This window comes from Pristis pectinata, chromosome 1 (genome assembly GCF_009764475.1).
Source record: "Pristis pectinata isolate sPriPec2 chromosome 1, sPriPec2.1.pri, whole genome shotgun sequence".
Taxonomy (NCBI): Eukaryota; Metazoa; Chordata; class Chondrichthyes; order Rhinopristiformes; family Pristidae; genus Pristis; species Pristis pectinata.
Window position 1 is genome coordinate 53,010,643 of NC_067405.1, and position 19,632 is coordinate 53,030,274.

Below are 19,632 nucleotides of genomic sequence, written 5' to 3' on the forward strand. Positions count from 1 at the left end.
ATGGGGAAAGACTTCAGAGGTTTCCAACACATGAAGATTCCCAGTCTGCCAGCAACAGTTATTCTGATTATTTTCCAATATATCATTATTAAATTCAGATCTCTTGTAGGTATCGAGTTAGCATGACATATTTAGGTATTAATGATATGATTGCAATGCAAACTCTGCTATCAGGTTGCTTTTAACTGTTTGTGAGTGAGCCGTAGAGTATCTCAAAAATTAGATGGCAGATGAAGCTCCGGGGAGCATGGATAAACCCACGGAGGAGGTTTTAGATGGTTTGAGAGCAACTGCTCCAAAAACAACTTCATAGCTCCTTGACTGCTTTACATTTTTGGAGGTAGTTCAAAATAGTCCTGAATGTTTACCAGTAAAAATATAACATTTTCTTTATGATCTGTATAAGTTGATGGCATGTTGATAATACTCAAACTGCCAGTTTATTAGTTTTGAAACAAATTAAGTGCTTGGCTTTAATGAAAATCCACTTTATTACTGTTGACTTTCTTTTCAATTTTGGTGAAGTAATTCTGTCCATTCAATAAAAAAATCTTATTCACATTAATGAGTTTTCCTCAATGTATCAGCTCATTATTTTTGCTGCTAAACACTCATTGAACAGTTTGATAAAACAGAAACAAGCATAACCTTCTACCCACAATCTTGCTAAATATGAGTCAACTGTTGTCAGACTATATGTGTTTCCAAAGGTACATGTCCCATAGAACCAGAAACCTAAATATCCACAGCAGAAGTATTGTGTCCTACATTAATATGGCTGCTGTAATAATCTAGGAATCTAAGTATTGCTGGGATCACTGTATTCTGCAATACGTTAAAGTGCTGCTTCACATCATTCAGCAGCTGGGGAAAAACAGATCCCACTGACATCTGCAAGTCAGTGAATATTTAATAGCTGCAAACAGACAAATTAAGTTTAAGTATTCCCCGATGGTCGTTAGGATTGAAATTATTCTCCCTGGTGTAAAACTACCTCTGAATTATCTCATGCCACTTGGCTAACTGATTGTATGAGCCTCACTATCAAGTTGCAATGCACAGTTTATATTGACATCAAACTCCATACCGATGCTAGATATACAGTTATGTATGAGTTGCAGATGAGTTTTCATTCTTGTATCATTAGCATTTGGATCCAATATGCTGATATCATTATCTCTGTTAGAATCATGAAGAATATGCAGTTCCCAATCAGAATGATGTTTGCAACGAAAGACTATATTTATATTGCAGTTCTTTTCTCATTGCAAAGTAGGGCAGTTATGCTTCAATTACATAGAGCAATGGTGAGACTATATCTAAAATATTGATCTCCTTATTTAAAGAAGTATGTTAATAAATTGGAAGCAGTCCAGTAAGCATTTACTAGACTGATACCTGGAATGGGGAGTGTGTGTGGGAGTGGTGGTGGTGGAGAAGCTGTTTGCATTTTGGTGAGGGTTCCTGACCGAAAGGATGTAGAGAGGATTTTGCTCTTGAAAGAGAAACTAGAAATTGGCTTGGTAACAGGAGGAAAAGGATGACGGAGGGGGGCTGTTTTGTGATTGGAAGCCTGTGATCAGCAGTGTACCACATGGATCGGTGCTGAGAACCTTGCTGTTTATTATGTATATCAATGACTTACACGCGAGTGTAGCGGGTACGATCGGTCAGTTTATTGATGACATGAAAATTGGTGGAGTTGCTGATAGAGAGGAGGGCAGTCTTAGGCTGCAGAATGAAATTAATCAGCTGGTAAGTTGGGCACAGTAAAAGCAAATGGGATTTATCCCTGATAAGTGGTACCTGATAAAGATATACGAAATTATGAGAAATATAAATAGGGTAGATAGAAATTTTTCCCGTGGCAGAGGTGTCTAAGACCAGTGGGCGTAGGTTTAAGGTGAGCAATAACAGGTTTAGAGGGAATCTGAGGAAGAACTTTTTTCACCCAGAGGGTGATTGAAGTCTGGAATGCACTGCCTGAGAAGGTGACTGAAAAAATGCACTCTTACAACACTTAAGAAACATCTGGACAAGCACTTGAATCGCTAAGGCATAGTAGGCTACGGACCAGGTACAGGAAATGGGATTAGTATAGATATGCACTTGATGGTCGACATAGACATGGTGGACTGAAGGGCCTGTTTCTGTGCTGAATGACTCCGTGACTCCATAACAATTGGTCAGTGTTTAAAAATAAGGCTTTGCTGAATTACGTCAGAGGTGAAGTATTTTTCACTTCTGCAAGCCCATTCCTGATTTGTGTGCTTGTAGAATCCTTTTTGGATTTAGGAGAGCTATGCTCACCATAGTTGAGATATACTTGCAGTTATACTAGACTTCACACAGTGCTGGAGCTGCTAGCCATAATCTCTGATAATTTAAATTTAAATTTATGGGAGAAAAATACTACAATGCTGGAGGAACTTAGCAGGCCAGGCAGCGTCCGTGGAGAAAAGCAGGTGGTCAACGTTTCGGATCAGGACCCTTCTTCAGGACCAGGACCAAGTCCTGAAGCAGGCTCCTGACCCGAAATGTTGACCGCCTGCTTTTCTCCACTGATGCTGCCTGGCCTACTGAGTTCCTCCAGCATCATCATGTTTTTCATCTAGAGTCCAGCATCTGCAGTCCTTGCTTTCTCTCTAAATTTCTGGGACATGGACTTTGATTGTGGGTCACATAAAAGCAGCAATCTGAATCAGGCAGTGTAAAAAGGCTATAATAAAAACAGAAAATGCTGGAAACACCTAGGAGGTTAGGCAGAATCTGTGGAAAGTGAAACATTTAATGTTTCAGGACAGAAACCTTTCATCAGAACTGGAAAAGAGAGATGAGAAAGAAAATGTTATGTTGAAGAGAGGGCAGAAGGGAATGGATGGAGCAAAGGGAACATCTGTGATAGGGTGTGACCAAGTCAAATGGGTAAGTGAGGCCATTGGAGGGTGATTATGCTTCTATGTCTGTGTTGTGTGTTACTAACAGCAGGACTGCCTAGCAGGTCTGGCTGTGCTAATGGAGAAAGAAAAACAAAGCCAAAATCACAGATGAATGACTTACAGCAGAACTGGCAAGGACTGCTACAGACAAAAAGAAAGTTACCTGAAGTTGAATATTTCGATATTGAGTCCAGAAGGCTGCAATGTTCCCAGATGGAAGGTGAGGTGTTGTTGCTCAGACTTTGCATTAGGTCTCATTGTAGCAGTACGGGAGGTGACAGAGAGGTCAGAATGAGAATGAGATGGAGAATTAAAATGGCAGGCAACCAGAATCCCAGGGGTGCTCCTGTGGACAGAACACAGGTGTACTGCAAAGCAATCCTCTAATCTGTGTTTGGTCATTCCAGTGTAGAGGAGACCACATTGTGAACATTGAACATCATACACAAGGTTGGCGGAAGTGCAAGTGTATCATTACTTCACCTGCAAGGAACGTTTGGTTCCCTGGACAGTGGAAGGGAAAAGGTGAAAGGACATGTGTTGCACCTCCTTTGAAAAGTGTTGCAAGAAGGGCAGTGGTTGGTGAGACAAAAGAGTGGTCTAGAGATTTGCGAAAGGAACAATTTCTTTAGAATACTGAAAGGGGAAAGGAGGGAGTACATGTCTGGTGGTGGAATCTTGATGAAGCTTGTAGAAATTGTGTGAAAAAGGCACTATCTCACAGGGGTCCACATTACAAATATCGATCTTATGCTTGTAGTTACATCATAAATACAGAATACATGAAACCTTAGACAATGCATTGAATATCTCCTGGAGTTTGCAATAAGAGAGGCTGGACTTCATTGTCTATCAAGCACAAGGAATGCTCTGAATAATGGCCTTTGATTAATGTAACTTGACCCTAATTGCTAAACGGAAAAGTGGCCCATTCTCCTTACCTTGGTCATGACATGCAAAAATAAATCAATAAATAAATCCACTGAGCTCTACAGGAAGCTGCATTTAAATGTGATTATTCCTTTACAGAAAACACATCTGTGACGCACTTTGAATTTTCCAAAGTCAGAGTCAACAAGTTGTGAATGAACAAGAGGTCAGAAGTGTTTTAAAGTTGAATGGCAAATGAACCTAATTGCTAAGCTACATGGCTACAGACCATTTCAATATGCAACTATGTTACAGATATGTAAGAACCAATCTTTAACAACTAGAACTTGTCTCTGTGCACATTTCTTCTTGTAAACAGCCCACGTCTATACGTTTGAAAATCCAGATCATGATTTTCACTACTGAAGTTAACAGGTTTTTTCATTACAGTTTAATTATGTTGTAGTGTACCAATATTATGATCATCTAGCATAATTGTTGAGATTTAATATATAATGAAAGAGAATGGAGTTAAAATGCATGATAATTTGATTTGTTTGACTGGGTGTGCTTCTGTAAGTCTGATGTAATGTGAAAGTCAACTTTTAATTAATTTCTCATGTACAGCAACATTTAAAATCAGATGCCTATTGCAAATAAAACTGTCCAACATGTCAAATCTTCTCCTTTAGTGCAGGTGGTTTGCATTAGTAAATGGGTGGTGAAAACAGCTGGTGCTGGCAAATTTAACTGCTGTAAAAGATTGTCCCTGTTAACCTGTTAATAACTTTTGCAAACCTAGGAACTAGAACATTGCAAAATTTAAAGAATTAAATCAATCACTGATGCACATTGTCAAAAAAAAAAGAATGTGGAATCAAATCTTTTCCATGTGAACTCTAAAATTTTGTGTCCCAGCTCTGATATCAGCATTGGCTCATTGAGACTGGACTTTCTCTACTGAATCAGATGGTTGTGAACTCGTAATGTAGGGTGACACTTCAGGGCAGAACTGGGTGAGTATGATCCTAAACTGTTGCAAGGCTGTCATTTTGGATGAGGATAAATCAGGGCCTGAATGCCTTCTCAAATAAATGTACTAGATTCCATGACAAGAATGTTTTCTCTGGTATCTTGACTAGTAATTTTCTCTTGTGTAGCATCACTCTTAAAGATTATTTGGCTATCATTGATATTTGTGAAACCTTGCAATTTGTCTGTTGTGTTTCTTACATTACAAAATGACCTCACTTCAAAAGTACTTCATTATTCACATTGTGCTTTGGGACATCCTAAGGTCATGAAAGCCGCCCCATAAATCTATCTTTTTCTCTCCCCACTTTCTGTCTCTCTCTTTCTCTCTCTCTCTCTGCTTTTCTCTCTCTTATTCTCTCTCTCTATCTCCCCCTCTTTTTCTCTCTCCCTCTCTTTCTCAGCACTTCATTGTGTTTTAAATCAGTCTATTTTTGCTATTAACTCTATAAAAATGATGCAGATAATCCTTGAAAATCTTAAAAATGAAGTGTCTTTCAGCATTATACATATTTCTGTGTATTCTGTTATAATAGTCAGAATGCAATATATTTGTTGTATTATTATGCACACTGAAGGTTTATTTTCATAATGAGTAAAATGTGCTGTTCTCTCTTTTGATTATTTTTATCTTCAAAGTATATACTGCACACAGCTGTAAAGAAAGCAATCAGCTTTGAACTTATCCAGTGGATCTGTAAGATAAGAAAACTCATGTAGAATCTCTAGAGAAAACTGATGGAACATTTTTAGAACCATTTCACAAATGACACATAAGGGACATTTTAAATGAGTAAGGTCAGCCAGATGGATCACTTCTGCTACGTAGACTTAATCACATTCCCAGAGGAACAACAATATTGATAGGGAAGATTATTTCCAAAATTGTACCAAAATTCATGCGTAAAGGCATGATGCCTAAATGTCATTGCAATAATAGGCTTCAGCAATATAACTTATCATTCACTCCTAAACACAAATGAATATATGTATAACATTTATTATCTTGCAGTAATGAAACTTTTCCACTTTTCCTCCCTCAAAACCTGGTTACAATTTTTCAGTGATACATTATGTGAGATGCTTCGACCAAATGAGACATGAAATGAAAATTTAAGTACCTATGAAATGCCCCAAGCCATTTGGGGCTGCAGAAATACAGCAAAAAAAACCTCCTATATTTGATTTAAAGTTCATAATAAGTTTCTGAGTGCTCGTTGATAGCAGCTATTAGAATGCTATTAGTAAAGTATCACAGTCTACATTGGTAAAAACCAGCCAACCTGTAAAAGGAACAAAGGAAAATGTGAATAAAACAATATAAAATGGTACTGTACTGTACTGCCCTGTCAATAAAGTACTGTACTGTCAATATAAAATGGTACAGTATTGTACTGTCGAAGCTAAAGACAACCTTTGCCAAAACTTGCACTTCCTTGTTCACTTTCTACTTCCTTCCTTCTCTTCCTCTTTCTCCTGCTGCCTCTCCTCAGCTCTCTCTGTCAGATAATGCCAGGTGCTACATCCTCATACAGAAGTCAGCATGCAATATACTCGAGAAACCCAGATACCCATTCAACCAAAAACCAGAGGGCTCTTCCACAGCAGTTCAGGCAGCAGGGGCATTGCTTGAGGGATCTTGGGAGAGGCAGCAGGAGAAAGAGGAAGAGAAGGAAGGAAGTAGAAAGTGAATAAGGAAGTGCAATAAAACTGGAGAAACAGGAACAGGATGGGCCATTTACACGAGGGACTGTTTTGTGATCAAGTTATTCATGAGTAACTTCAGTAACTTCAACCAGCACTCCACTGACCAATGGTCTCACACTCTTCGTCCTGCCTTCATCACTGTCATCATTCCAAAAAGTAAAAGCCACCAGAAAATACAGATGACAATCCAATGCAATAAATTCAATCATCATAATACCTGAACCTGGCACAATCTTAGATTAACAATTAATTTCAGGTATCACAAACGTAAATACAATGTTGACTCATTTTGGCAAACATTGTCTTTAGCTGTGAGAATGCAATGTTTTGAGGATCCCAATAGCATGTTGTGGTAACATTGCTCTCATTATAGCCCTGCTGTGGGATATCCTAAAGTTATGAAAACCACTGTATCAATCAAAGTTCTTTATTTCATTCTCCATTCTGTATTTTGTGTTTCCAATCAACATATTTTCACTAACTACAGTGGGCCCTTGAGGCATGAACTATGTCATGAGTGGATCGCCATCCGCTAACCCTTGACTTGCCTTGGTGCACCCAAAACATATGTCATGGAGAACAGTCACGGACCGCAGGAATTGTGATTGCTGTTAGGTCACGGGAAGTCACTGCCTGAGTCTGTCACTAATAGCACAAGTTTTACGTGAAGCACGTACAAGGAAATGCCTGTGCAGTAAATGGCAACCTGCATCATGGGGAAATCCTGCAAATGCATGAGCTCATTCCACTTGCCAGTCTCTGGCAAGGGGGTATGAGACAAATTCCAGTGCATAAGAATGCAAGGGGCTGTAGAGAGTAGTGGACCGGTTCATCACTGGCAGAGCCCTCCCCACCATTTACAGCATCAACTTGGGGCGCTGCCTCAAGAAGGTGGCATCTATCGCAGGGATCCCCACCATCTGAGCAATGCCCTCTACTCACTGGTACCATCAGGCAGGAGGTACAGAAGCCTGAAGTCCAACACCACCGGATTAAGTAACAGCTACTTTCCTACAACCATCAGCTGCTTGAACTGACCTACACAACCCTAACCCTACCTCAGCAACAGAGTACTACAGACCACCTCTTGCATTAACATGGATTTGTTTCTGATTGTGCAAAACAAGACATTAGTTAAAAAAAAGTCTTTTACTTCACTGTCTTGTATAATTTATGTTCTGTGTGTTATCTGAATCTACATGTGTGTGACACTGCAGCAAACAAGTTTCTCATTGGACCTGTACCTCACCATACTTGTGCATATGACAATAAACTCAACTTGACTTAAAAGAAGTTTTCTCAGTTACATCCTCTACGCAGGTTTGAGTTGCAGCCAGATGTTACCCGCATCTCCAGCAGCTGCCTGGAAGGAGCCAGGTGCATTTTAACAGCTGCAGCCACCTTGTATTGCAGAGACAGGCATTTCTGTCAATACAAAAAACAAGCTGCCAGAGGAACTCAGCGAGTCAAACAGCATCCGTGAAGGCAAAAGGATGATCGACGTTTCAGGGTTGAGATCCTGCATTGGGATTGCATCATGCTGTCAATGCTGTGCTTTAACTTCATAGTTGTGGCTGCAGCAGCTGCAGCTCTTTAAGAAGGCATTTCCCAGCTTATGTCAAGTTTAGGAATGCTCCAAAAATTTGCACTACAGCACTAAAAGCTGGAAGAAATCATTCAACAACTAAAGTGATAGTTCATGATCCCATTGTATTGCTAGTGGAATGGGATTCATTCATGTTAACACTGTGACTTAAATATAGGCTTTGAAAATGGCAACACTGGCATCAAATCATATTTCACACTGCTCCGGTTTCCTCCCACCTTCCAAAGACGTACAGGTTAGGAAGTTGTGGGCATGCTAATGTTGGCGCAGGAAGAGTGGCGACACTTGCAAGCTGCCCCCAGAATGCTCTGCGCAAAAGATGCATTTCACTGTGTGTTTCGATGTACATGTGACTAATAAAGGTTTCTTATCTTATCTTAATCTGCAGCTTTGTAAACAGCCCGCAGTTGTTATGTACAATGGTACATACACAGAGCCCTTGGGATCGAGGATACCTTACTTCCATTCCAATCTGAAGGATTCTGAGGTGTCTGATGAAGCCATTGTGGGGCCTGGAGACTCTATCACAGACAGGGCAGGAGGTGACTGGCAGGATGTGTGGGTGAGTAGTTTGTAAGGTGGTGTGCTCCTTTCACCATTTACACTGGGCTTCTGTGTGCTCCTGATGCATGGGCTCGAGGTTCTCAAGATGTTCCTTCTCTATTCTGGGTAGTCAGAGTCCAAGAGTTCTCAGGAGTCAGTGAGGATGTTGCATTTCAGAATATCCTTGAATCTGTTCTTTTATCCACTTCATAATCCCTTTCTGAGAGGTGAGAATATTGTATCTGTTTATGGAGTCTGATGTTGGCCATGCGAATGACATGGCCTGCTGTACGGAGTCGACTGAGTGCAATTAAGGCCTCATTGCTGGGGATATTGACTTAGGAGAGGACTCAGTTGTTGGTTCATTATCTTTCCTGTTAACATAGACCATAGAACACAACAGCACAGTACAGGCCCTTCGGCCCACAATGTTGTGCCAACATTTTATCCTGCTCTAAGATCTATCTAACCCTTCCCTCCCACATAGCCCTCCATTTCTCTATCATTCATATGCCTATCTAAGAGTTGTTGAATGATTCTTGCAGCTTATATTGCAGTAGTGCAAATTTTTGGAATATTCCTAAATTTGACGTAAGCTGGGAAATGCCTTCCTAAAGATCTGCAGCTGCTGCAGCCAAAGCTGTGAAGTTAAAGCACAGCATTGACAGCATGATGCAGTCCTGATGGAGGATCTCGACCTAAAACGTTGATCAGCCCTTTGCCTCCACAGATGCTGCTCGACCCGCCGAGCTCCTCCAGTAGCTTGTTTTTTGTATCGACACCATTGCCCGTCTCTGCAGTACAAGGTGGATGTGTAAGATCTGTGCAAACAGCATAAGTAGTAGCTATTCAGTCCCTGGAGGTGCAGATAGTCCAAATCTTGCAACCATATAGTAGACCATGAGATTTGTGCCAGATATCAGGACTTAACCTACAAACACCCTTCTCCTCAGTCGGCCAAAGGCTGTGCTGGTGCACTGAAAGTAATGGTGAATTTCATCATCTGTGTTTGACTTTGCTGAGAGACGGCTCCTGAGGTATGGATCTCACCAAGAATCGTTTTTATTGAAAAGTGAAACTGTACTGCTGGATTAGTAGAGGACCTCTGTTTGGTGAATGTTTTGAGAATGAGACTCATCCTCTTATATGCTTCAATGAATAGATCAACTATAGTAGAACTGCTACCTCACATATCCAGTGACCTGATTTTAATCCTGATCATCAGTGCTGCCTATTATAAAGTCTGCATGTTCTCCCTGTGATTGTGCGAGTTTCCTCAGGATGCTCCAGTTCCTTCCCAAATCCTTAACACTTGCAGGTTGATAGATTGATTGACCACTGTATATTCCCCTAAGCTGTGGGTTATTAGTTTAATATGATGGGGGGGGAGGGGAGGAGGGGAATGAGTTGATGGGAATGTGGGGAGAATATATAAGTGTAGGATTAGTGCAAAATGGGGCTTCATGGTTGGTGCAGACTCAGTGGGTGAAAGGGCTAGTTTCCATGCTGTGTGACTCTATGAGATTAGCCTCCATGAATGTGTGTGAATGCAAGCATTGTCTTCATTACTGTACCTTGACTACTGAGGATGGGTGATCCTGGAGGCACACAGATGGAAGGGTTTTACATTGGTCCTGCAGATTAGGACCCCTCCAGTGAGAAGCTGATTAGAGGTGAGGCATCATATTGCAGCAAAAAAAAGCTTGAAGAAAATGTCAGGGTCATGACCCAGCCTTGCATGACACCAGTCTGCCCTGAGACTGGCACTCGTGGAACTGTTGGCTAGGATGCCTCAAGAAGCAAAATAAGATGGGGACAGATTTCTTTGGGCAGTCAATTGCCCTTTTCACAGTTCCTACACACTGCTAGAGTATCAATGTAAATGCTGCAGCAAGCAATGCATTGGCAATTTTCAGTTCCAGTTTAGAACTTAAAGCTGCCACTGTGGTCTCTACTGTTGTTTGGAGGGTGCGGTACATCTTCTGGCTGAATCATATCCCTGGAGAGGACCAATTGCTTTGTTTTATTAATTGAATAAATGCCAAGTTTGCTACCTTGAACGGTAGGTTGTAAACAAAAGTGCGTTGTGTTTCTAAATTATAGGGCTTTGCAGTCACGTGTCAGCACATTCTACCAGCCCTTGGCCTTGCTGTGACACTCAGAAAAATCACAAAATCATAATGCAAAATTAAACCTTACAGGTTCTTTTAACCACAGGAAGACGTAGGAACATAAAAAAATAGCAGGAGTAGGCCAATTAGCAAGTTGACCTCTACTACCTCTATGGTAGGAGCTTCTACAGGTTCTCCCCACTCTGACCTCTGTCCTAGCTCTCTTGCCTTCTTACCTGACACTGTGATGACACTCATTCCAGACACCCTGGCCAGAATAAACATTCTCCCCACATCCAGTGTGTCCAGCTATGCCAGAATTTTGTTAGTTTCCATCAGATCCCCTCTCATCCTCCTAAATTCCAATGAATACAAACTTAGTCAGTTTAATTTCTCCTTGTATGGCAATCCCACTGTCCCAGAAGTCAATCTGATGAACCCTTGTTGCATTCCCTTTAAACAAAAATACCTTTCCATGGATAAGCAAACTAAAACTGCACACAATACTCTGAGTATGATCTCACCAAGGCCCTGTATATTTGTAATAAGACATCCTTGATCCAATACACAATTCCTCTTGCATTAAAGGTCAACATGCCATTTACCTTCTTAACTGATCACTGCAGATACAGGTTTGTGTTTAGTGACTGATATACTAGGGCATCCAGGTCTCCTTGTGCTTCGTAACTAGCCAACTGTTCCCTGACACTTCCTAATCTAACAGCATTTTAAAATAGGCTGCTTTTCTGATTTTCATTCCAAAGTAGATATCTTCACATTTATCCATGTTACACTGCATCTGAGTAAAAATAAAGAGGGTAGAGGTGGTGGAGGGGTGTTATTCTGACTGGAGGTCTGTGACCAGTGTTGTTCTACAGGAATTAGTGCTGGGACCTCTGTTGTTTGAGATATATATTTGGACAGAAATGTAGGTGGGCTGATTACTAAGTTTGCAGACAACACAAAAGTTGGCAGAGTTGTGGGATAGTGAGGAAGCTTGTCAAAGGAGACAGCAGGATATAGATCAGTTGAAAATATGGGTGAGAAATGGCAGATGGAGTTTAATCTGGACATGTGTCAGGTGTTGCATCTGGAAGACCAAATGTAAAAGGAAAGTAATACAGTAAATGGCAGGATCCTTAGGAGAACTGATGGATAGAGGGATTTTGGGGTGCAAGGCCACGGATCCCTGAAAGTGGCAACACAAGTTGATTGGTAAGGAAGGCGTACGGCATACTTGCCTTTATTGATCGAGGCTCTGAGTATAAAAGTTGCCATCATGTTGCAGCTGTCTAAAACTTTGGTTAGGCCACGTTTGGGATATTGTGTGCAGTTCAGGTCAACGCATTACAAGAAGGATTTGGAGGCTTTGGAGAGGCTGCAAGGGAAGTTTACCAGGATACTGCCTGGATTAGATTGGTTGGACAAACTTGGATCCTCTTCTCTGGAGCATCGGAGGTTGAGGGGCAATTATGAGAGGCATAGATAGGATAGATGGTCAGAGTCTTTTTCCCAGGGTAGAAATGTCAAATATTAGAGGGCATCGATTTAAGGTGAGAGGGGGAAGTTAAAGGGGATAATCAAGGCAGAGGGTGTTGTGCCTGTAATGCACTGCCAGGGGAGGTGGTGGAAGCAGATACAATAGCAACAAAAGAGGCACTTAGACAGGCACTTGAACAGAACCGGGGTGGAGAGTGGAGTGGCAGGCAGCTGGAATTTAGTTTAAATTGGCATACCGATTGTACAGGTCAATTCATTACACAGTGCAGTTACATTGAGTTAGTACAGAGTGCATTGAGGTAGTACAGGTAAGAAGAATAACAGTACAGAGTAAAGGCCACCTGGCTCCTCAAGCCTGCTCTGCCATTCAATATGATCATGGCTGATTGATGCTGGCCTGAATTCCTCTTTTTCAAAAAGAAACCTACTGCCATCTTAAGTCCTTCTAAAGATAGCCTCCACAACCCTCTGAAGTAGGGAATTCCTGAGATGTGGCACCTCTGTGAAAAGAAATGTCTCTGCATCTCTGTTTTAAATGATTGGCCCCTTATGTTGTAACTGTGTCCCTTGCTCGAGACTCCCCAATTGTAAAAACATCTCAACATCTATCCTGTCATGTTCTCTTAGGATCTTGTACGTCTGAATTCTCTCAACTCCAAAGAATAGAGACCCAAACTGTTTATGCTCAATAGATTAATCCTGTCATCACAGGAATTAGCCCGTTAAATCTCCTTTGGACAGGCTTCAATCTAATATATCCTTTTTTTTAGATAAGGGGAGCAAAACATTGTGCGGTGTGGCCTAACCAACACCCCGTAGAACTGTAACAAAACCTCCCTATTGGTTTTAAGTTCCAAACCCATTGCCACCAAGGCCAAAATTCCTCTTAACTAATTATTGGATGTGCCTGCTAATTTTCTGTGATTTCTGTACTTCGCTCATTTGCAGTGTCTCTCCATTTAGATAATAGTCCATCTTTTCATTCCTCTTACTGAAGAATATGACCTCACATTTTCTGACATTAAACTCCATTTGCCAAATTTTTGCCTCAAGTTTTTCACTGTACCTCGGTGTCAATAATAAACCAATACCAATACCTGCTCCTATTTCCTTGTGTTTTTCTGCAGTTGGTGCCACTCATTCCTTCCCAGCCATTTCTCACTTATGTCACATTCGCAGACCTTGAAGTTTTTGCCTCAATCTAACTATATCAATCTAACTACACTCAATCTAACTATATCCATATCCATATCTATATTTAAATGACTTTCACATTTTACAAGGAAATCTGGATACAAAGCTAAATTGATAGATATTTTGGCTGGAATCTTTTTTTGAAATGTCTGCGCAGTTTACATTCATATCTCCTTTGCAAAGTTATTGAGAGAAATGGGACAGTTTCTTCTACTCATGTGACAGTGACACCCATCTCTATCTTCTCACTGCATCCTCCGACCCCTACTGGCTGTGTTTTCAGACCAATTATCTGGCATCTGGGAGTACTTTAACTTAATCCCCTCAACAGAAAATTAATAGGGTCAGATTAGTCTCATATATTACTCATCATTGACGTAGAATGGAAAACACCACCAACATTTTAAAGAAGATCAACAGTTTCGATAAAATCTATTCCCTCTGACAAGACTCACTTGTCTAGTCTTTAAACTTCAGCTTATGCAAAACCCTGATGCTTGTGCGCGATCCCATATGAATTTATGCTTACCAAACACATTTGCCTAACCTGGTCCAATGTCTCCCTATTCCTTGTTATTAAATCCTCCTTATCTCTGTAATGTCTGTAAATATCTCTGTAATTTCCCCAGCCCTGCAACCACCTCATCATACCTCTCCGTTCCTTTGCCTCCAACTTCTTAAGTATTCCCTTGACCCAAATGTGCCCCTCCCCCACCCCAACCTTAATTTCGCTTAACCAATGACAAATGTACTTTCAAATGCTTAGGCTCCACATTCCACAATTCTCTCCCTTGTTTCTTTAAAATTCTTTCAAAATAAACCTCTTTAACCATATTTTTTCATCTCACCCTGCTTTTCCTTATGATATCATGAACTGTATTTAGGCTTTCTTCATTAAGGAAGTGTAATAAATTGAAGCTGCTGACATATTTAAGTTTCCATTACCACTATCCAGCCTGTTCAAAATATTTTACTAATATATTGTAAAACATTGCCATCCTGTTTGATTACCATTACTAAATAATTAATAATTAATTGGTAAATACAAAAAAGCTATTCAGCTAACAAGACCACAGCAAGATGCAAAACCAGGCTTTAAAGATTATTCAAGGGTTAACCTATGTTAAATACATCAATTTTCAAAGGCTTCATTTAAAAATTCATGAAGTATATTGCAGGATAAATGCCTACAATGCTAATCAAAAAAGACAGCCTTATTTGCAATTTACAAACCAGAATTAAAAGCTCAAAATTTATTTTCAAGCACATACCCAGACACACCAGCATTTTCATCAAAATTCCATCATCATTATTGAAAGCTGACTTGCCAAATATGAGCAAATATTGGGTGCTGCATCCCAAACTAGAGCCAAAGAAATGGGAGGTGGAAATGGATTTAAAGTTGAATCAAAGAACATGTGGCTAGATTGGTGGCTGTATCCAACATCCGTGTGCCTTTGTATCACAAAGAGGCTTCTTAACAACGTAGAGTCGGCAATGTTGCAATTGACAGCTGCAAAATCTCTGCTCTCAGAATATAAAAGCCTGGGAATAATTTATCATTCAGTTGACACCAGAGAGTCAGAATCAGGTTTATTATCACTGACACATGTCATGAAATTTGTCATTTAGCAGCTGCAGTACAGTACAAGACATAAAGACCTAAAAATTACTATGTTACAAAAATAAATAAATAGTGCAAAAGAGGAATAATGAGATGGTGTTCATTCTGTTGTGTCCTTTACAAAGGTTTTCAAGATATTACAATGTACTTTCTCATAAGTTTGATATGTTTATACATTTGGATTTCTATAATTTGCATTTAAGGGTAAGTGGATAAATGCAAAAGATTGAAAGGAATAGAAATTGTTAATTTGATGAACTAAAAAGGCGGTAGATTAGCATGGACCAAATTATCTTTTTCCATGCTGAGCATTCTCTGATGCACGAGATGGTTCTGAAGATAGTGCTTTCCAGAGGCTTGCCTTCCAAAAGCATTCAGAAGTTTTCTGCTCAGATATACAGTATGATCAGGAGCGACACATCCGGAGCTTATAAGCGAGCTTTGCTGCAGCTCTGTGGAGGCGATGATGAGTGAGTGTGTTCCCCGTGACTGACCGGAATGGGTGCCATCACGCGGCTATTGAAGGCAGAGGGGTGGGTGGGCGCTTCAATGAGATTGGCCCTTGCTGATTGAAGCCACATCAGCCCTTCCCCAAAGAGGGGAGAGAGAAATTCAAGCATCTCCCTAGTTACCATCCTCCAGTAGAGGCAGAGCTGAACAAAGGGGACAATGGGGATGTATGGAGAAGAAAATATGGGATTAGTGTCGGATTAAAATGGGTGGTTGATGGTCAGCACAGACTCAGTGGGCCGAAGGGCCTGTTTCCGTGCTATATCTCTCCCTGTAAGAGCTTGATTATTATATAATCACAGACAGAAGAAAGGCACAGTTTAAGACTGTGGAGACTGCAAACCCAGAAAAGAACTCTGCTGTGGCTTCATCACCTTGATACAAAAGATGACAGACAGCTCCATCCCAAGAAATTCATAGTCTTGGAGCAGCTGCCCATATCCAAGAATTCAAACTTTCGAGATGAATGGAGTCGACTACGAATGGGGATGAAGCAAAAAGTTGCAACATTATCCGGTTTCAGAATTCCAATGTCACTCCTGCTATGAGAAATAATCTTAAGATATTCATAACTGTTCTACTTAAATTAAGATGTGTTGGAATTAAGATGCTTGCAGACATGGGGGTGCTCAGGAAACTTGGAATTTCAACACTGAACGGCCATTGATTTGAATTGTTCAGGTTATGCTGATTATTGCAGATGTTAAGGAACTCTAAGTTGATCAGACATTGCACAAGTCCTCACAAATAGGTTTATCATTGAGCTCTTTCCCTGCAGCCGTAGTGACCTTCCTATGCCCTCTGCATCTTGAACTTCTTCAGTCCCAAGGGCCTCAGCTTCTGAATCTGTTGATGTTTCAAGAACCTCAGTTTCCAAGTTTTTCTATTGAGTACAACTGTGAAAGGCACATTACATCACAACAATTCACAAGATAACATCAGGAGCATACATGGGAGCCCTCACATCTGTCAGGAAAGCCAAATCTCCATTTTATGTATTCCAACGATATCTAGAACTTTATTCTAAGTGTGAATTTGGGTCTTTTTGTGGCATTTTCTGCTTCACTGGGAGTCCCTTGAAATGGTGTTAACAGTCAGAGTAGGATTTGTTGTGTCTTATCTGAAAGAAAACTTCTGCTTCATTCTGGACTGTGAAAGGATAAGTAAGTTGTGGCAATGTCCTGTATGCTGGACACTGATGGGAAGAAATGTCCGCTCACACTCTTAGGTTTCACATGAATTATCTGACGTATGGGGAATTTGGTTGTGTTGTAATCACACTTGTAAATTCAGCATTCCTGTTCACTCATTTGTCCTATTGTCAAATAAAATGGACATGGTTGTCCTGTGTGGTAGGAAATTGGATGCTGGTAGAATCAGAGTGGAGCTGATCAGCATGTTAGAAAGAATAGCTTAAAGGGAGATAAGTGCATAAATGCAATTGACGGGAATTCTTTGAGAGCCAGCATAGACTTGATGAATCAAATTACCTCTTTCAATACAATAAGAAAATATAATATGAGATGGGTGCAAGGGGATCAGTGGTTGGACTGCAGCTGTTTTACTATATATATATATAAACAAAAGTAAGTGGGATGGCAAGCTGTGAGGAGGATACAAACAGTTTGCAGGGAGGTATTGATAGGCTAAGTAAGTGGGCAAAATGTTGGAGTATAATATAGGAAAAAGTGAAGTTGTTCACTTTGGAAGGAAGCAGATTATTACTTAAATGGGGAAAGACTGCAGAAAGCACAAAGGGATTTGGGGTCCTCACACATGAAACATGAGCACAGATGAAGCAGGCAATTGGGAATACGAATTGAATGCTAGCTTTTATTTCAAGGGGATTGGCTTATAAAATTAGGGAAGTCTTACTACAACTGTACATACAGCGAACATTTCATAGTTTTGATCCCCTTATTTGAGGAAAGATATTTGATTGGAGTCAGTTCAGAGAATCTAGATATTGTGAGATTGCCTTATGAGGGGAGGTTAATACATTGGATCTGCGCACATGGTTTAGAAGAATGATGTGCGATCTTATTGAAACATGTAAGGTTCTTTGGGCCTTGACAGGTTAAATGCTGGGAGGATGCTCCCCCTCATGGGAGAGACTATGGCCCAGAGGGCAGAGTCTCAGAAATAAGGGACATCCGTTTTGGATTGAGATAAGGAAGAATTTATTCTCTCAAAGACTGGTGTGTCTTTTGAATTCATTGCCTCTGAATGTTGTGCATGCTGAATCCTTGAATGTATTCAAAGCAGAGATAGACTTTAATTCAGTAAGGCAATCAATGGTTGTGGGAATAGAGGGGGAAGTGAACTTGAGGAAAGTTGGATCAGCCACGATCTTATTGAATGACAGAGCAGGCTCAAGGGGCCAAGAGGCCTACTCCTGTTACTATCTCTTATTTACAAAGGCACGTTGAAATTAGTCCAATTATACAATTACCTTTTGCAAGCAGATTCTAAAATAAATCAGTTTAAAAATATGTGCCAAACCTCATCTATTTGGGTATTTTTTTCTCAGTCCAGAATCGAAAAGATTGGAAGACATTCTATACAGGTGCAAAAAAGCAAATATATCTAGTTCAAATCATGTGAGCATAGTACTGTTTCACCCTTGGGCTATGCTATAATTAGATATTTGGCAAAGTGAGCCAACTCCACCACTGACAAAAGGCAAATGATTCCACTGAACACAAAAGAATGTCTAAGACATGTTCCAAAGCTTGCAACAGCCACAAGAATGTTGTGATTCAAGGCAGACAGAGGCTTTAGAATTAAATGTAGCAAAGGATCAAATAAAAATAATTACAATTGCACATCGAAAATAAAACAGAAATCTCTTAAAATTATAACCTACTTCTGGTGAATGATATTAAACTTACCAAAATATCATTCTGGCTTCATCTTCTAAATTCTTATTAAACTGTTACAGTTTTTAGTATTTTGAATGGTAAATAAACAGCATAATTCTTCCATCATTATATTGAATTCATAAGGGAGAGAAAATTGTGTATTAAAGGCACAAATTTCCAGAAGCTCAAAATGTCCATCTAAAACAGACATGAAGCCCCTTGCATATAGCAATCAGGACCCAGCAACCCACATTAGGACTCTGCAATCAAATTCAATCTAAGATGAGTGGAATGTATATTGCGATGTTACGCTCATGTTTTTTCTGGCTTATGATTCAAAAGGGGCTTATGAAGGCTACTAACAAACAGATGTTAACATTTGTTTTAACCTACCTGATAAAGAACCAGGAGAAGCAAGAATGCTTTGCACAGCTCCACATCAATACCATGGGTCAATGCTAACCCAGTTTCAAACACATTCACCTCCTTTTCTACTTCAGACCTTACTTTCAGGAAGCTTGATTCACACCCACAGCCTGGAGCCCAATTCATAGCAAGTCTCTGCCTGACATCTTTGAATGAGCACTTGAGCTGTGATACCTCATTTTATGCCAGGCATTGCCTCTATTCCAACTTCTATCTCACACTGCTTGAACAAGACAGTAACTTCACAAAACCCATTCCAGTGACCCTTTACCCTTTCACATCTATCTATTGGGTATAGGAGGCAATCAAGAGGATAAAATTCCATTGACTGACTGTGGTGTTTCTCTCTGTTTCCCTTCTTACCCATTTCTGGGAGAATCTTATTCTCCACCCTTTCTGATTTGACTCATATAATGCCCTGTCCCTTTGCTCCCTTGGACCAATCCCGTCCACTCATTAATCCTGAATTCTGTCACATACGGGATCCAGGTCCTTCAGCATTCACTACTCCCGCCGATATATACAATTTAACATTCTTATCCTCATGCTTGAAACTCTTTTTGGCCTCACCCCTTTAACTCGTACCTTCTCCTGACAATACAACCTCCCCCCATCTCCCTCTTCCTGACTCAGATCTTCCACCCCGCATCCCCCTTTACCTCACCATGTTGAAGCCTGATGTTCTGCTATTATGTCCCTCAACTCCTAC

At 40.4% G+C, this 19,632-nt stretch overlaps 1 protein-coding gene across 2 annotated transcripts in view; it reads right to left on the bottom strand.

Annotated features, from left to right (window-relative positions):
• The window catches only part of LOC127570264 (calcitonin gene-related peptide type 1 receptor-like), a 76,118-nt gene that overhangs the window by 53,920 nt on the left and 2,566 nt on the right, over window positions 1-19,632 (bottom strand). The window contains exon 1 of one of the 2 annotated variants that reach the window (XM_052015632.1): window positions 18,891-18,975. The exons of the other annotated variant lie outside the window; for it this stretch is intronic. The gene's annotated coding sequence lies outside the window, so the exon portion shown is untranslated. Of the gene's footprint in view, window positions 1-18,890; window positions 18,976-19,632 lie in introns of those variants that run through there. 2 annotated transcript variants of the gene reach the window in all.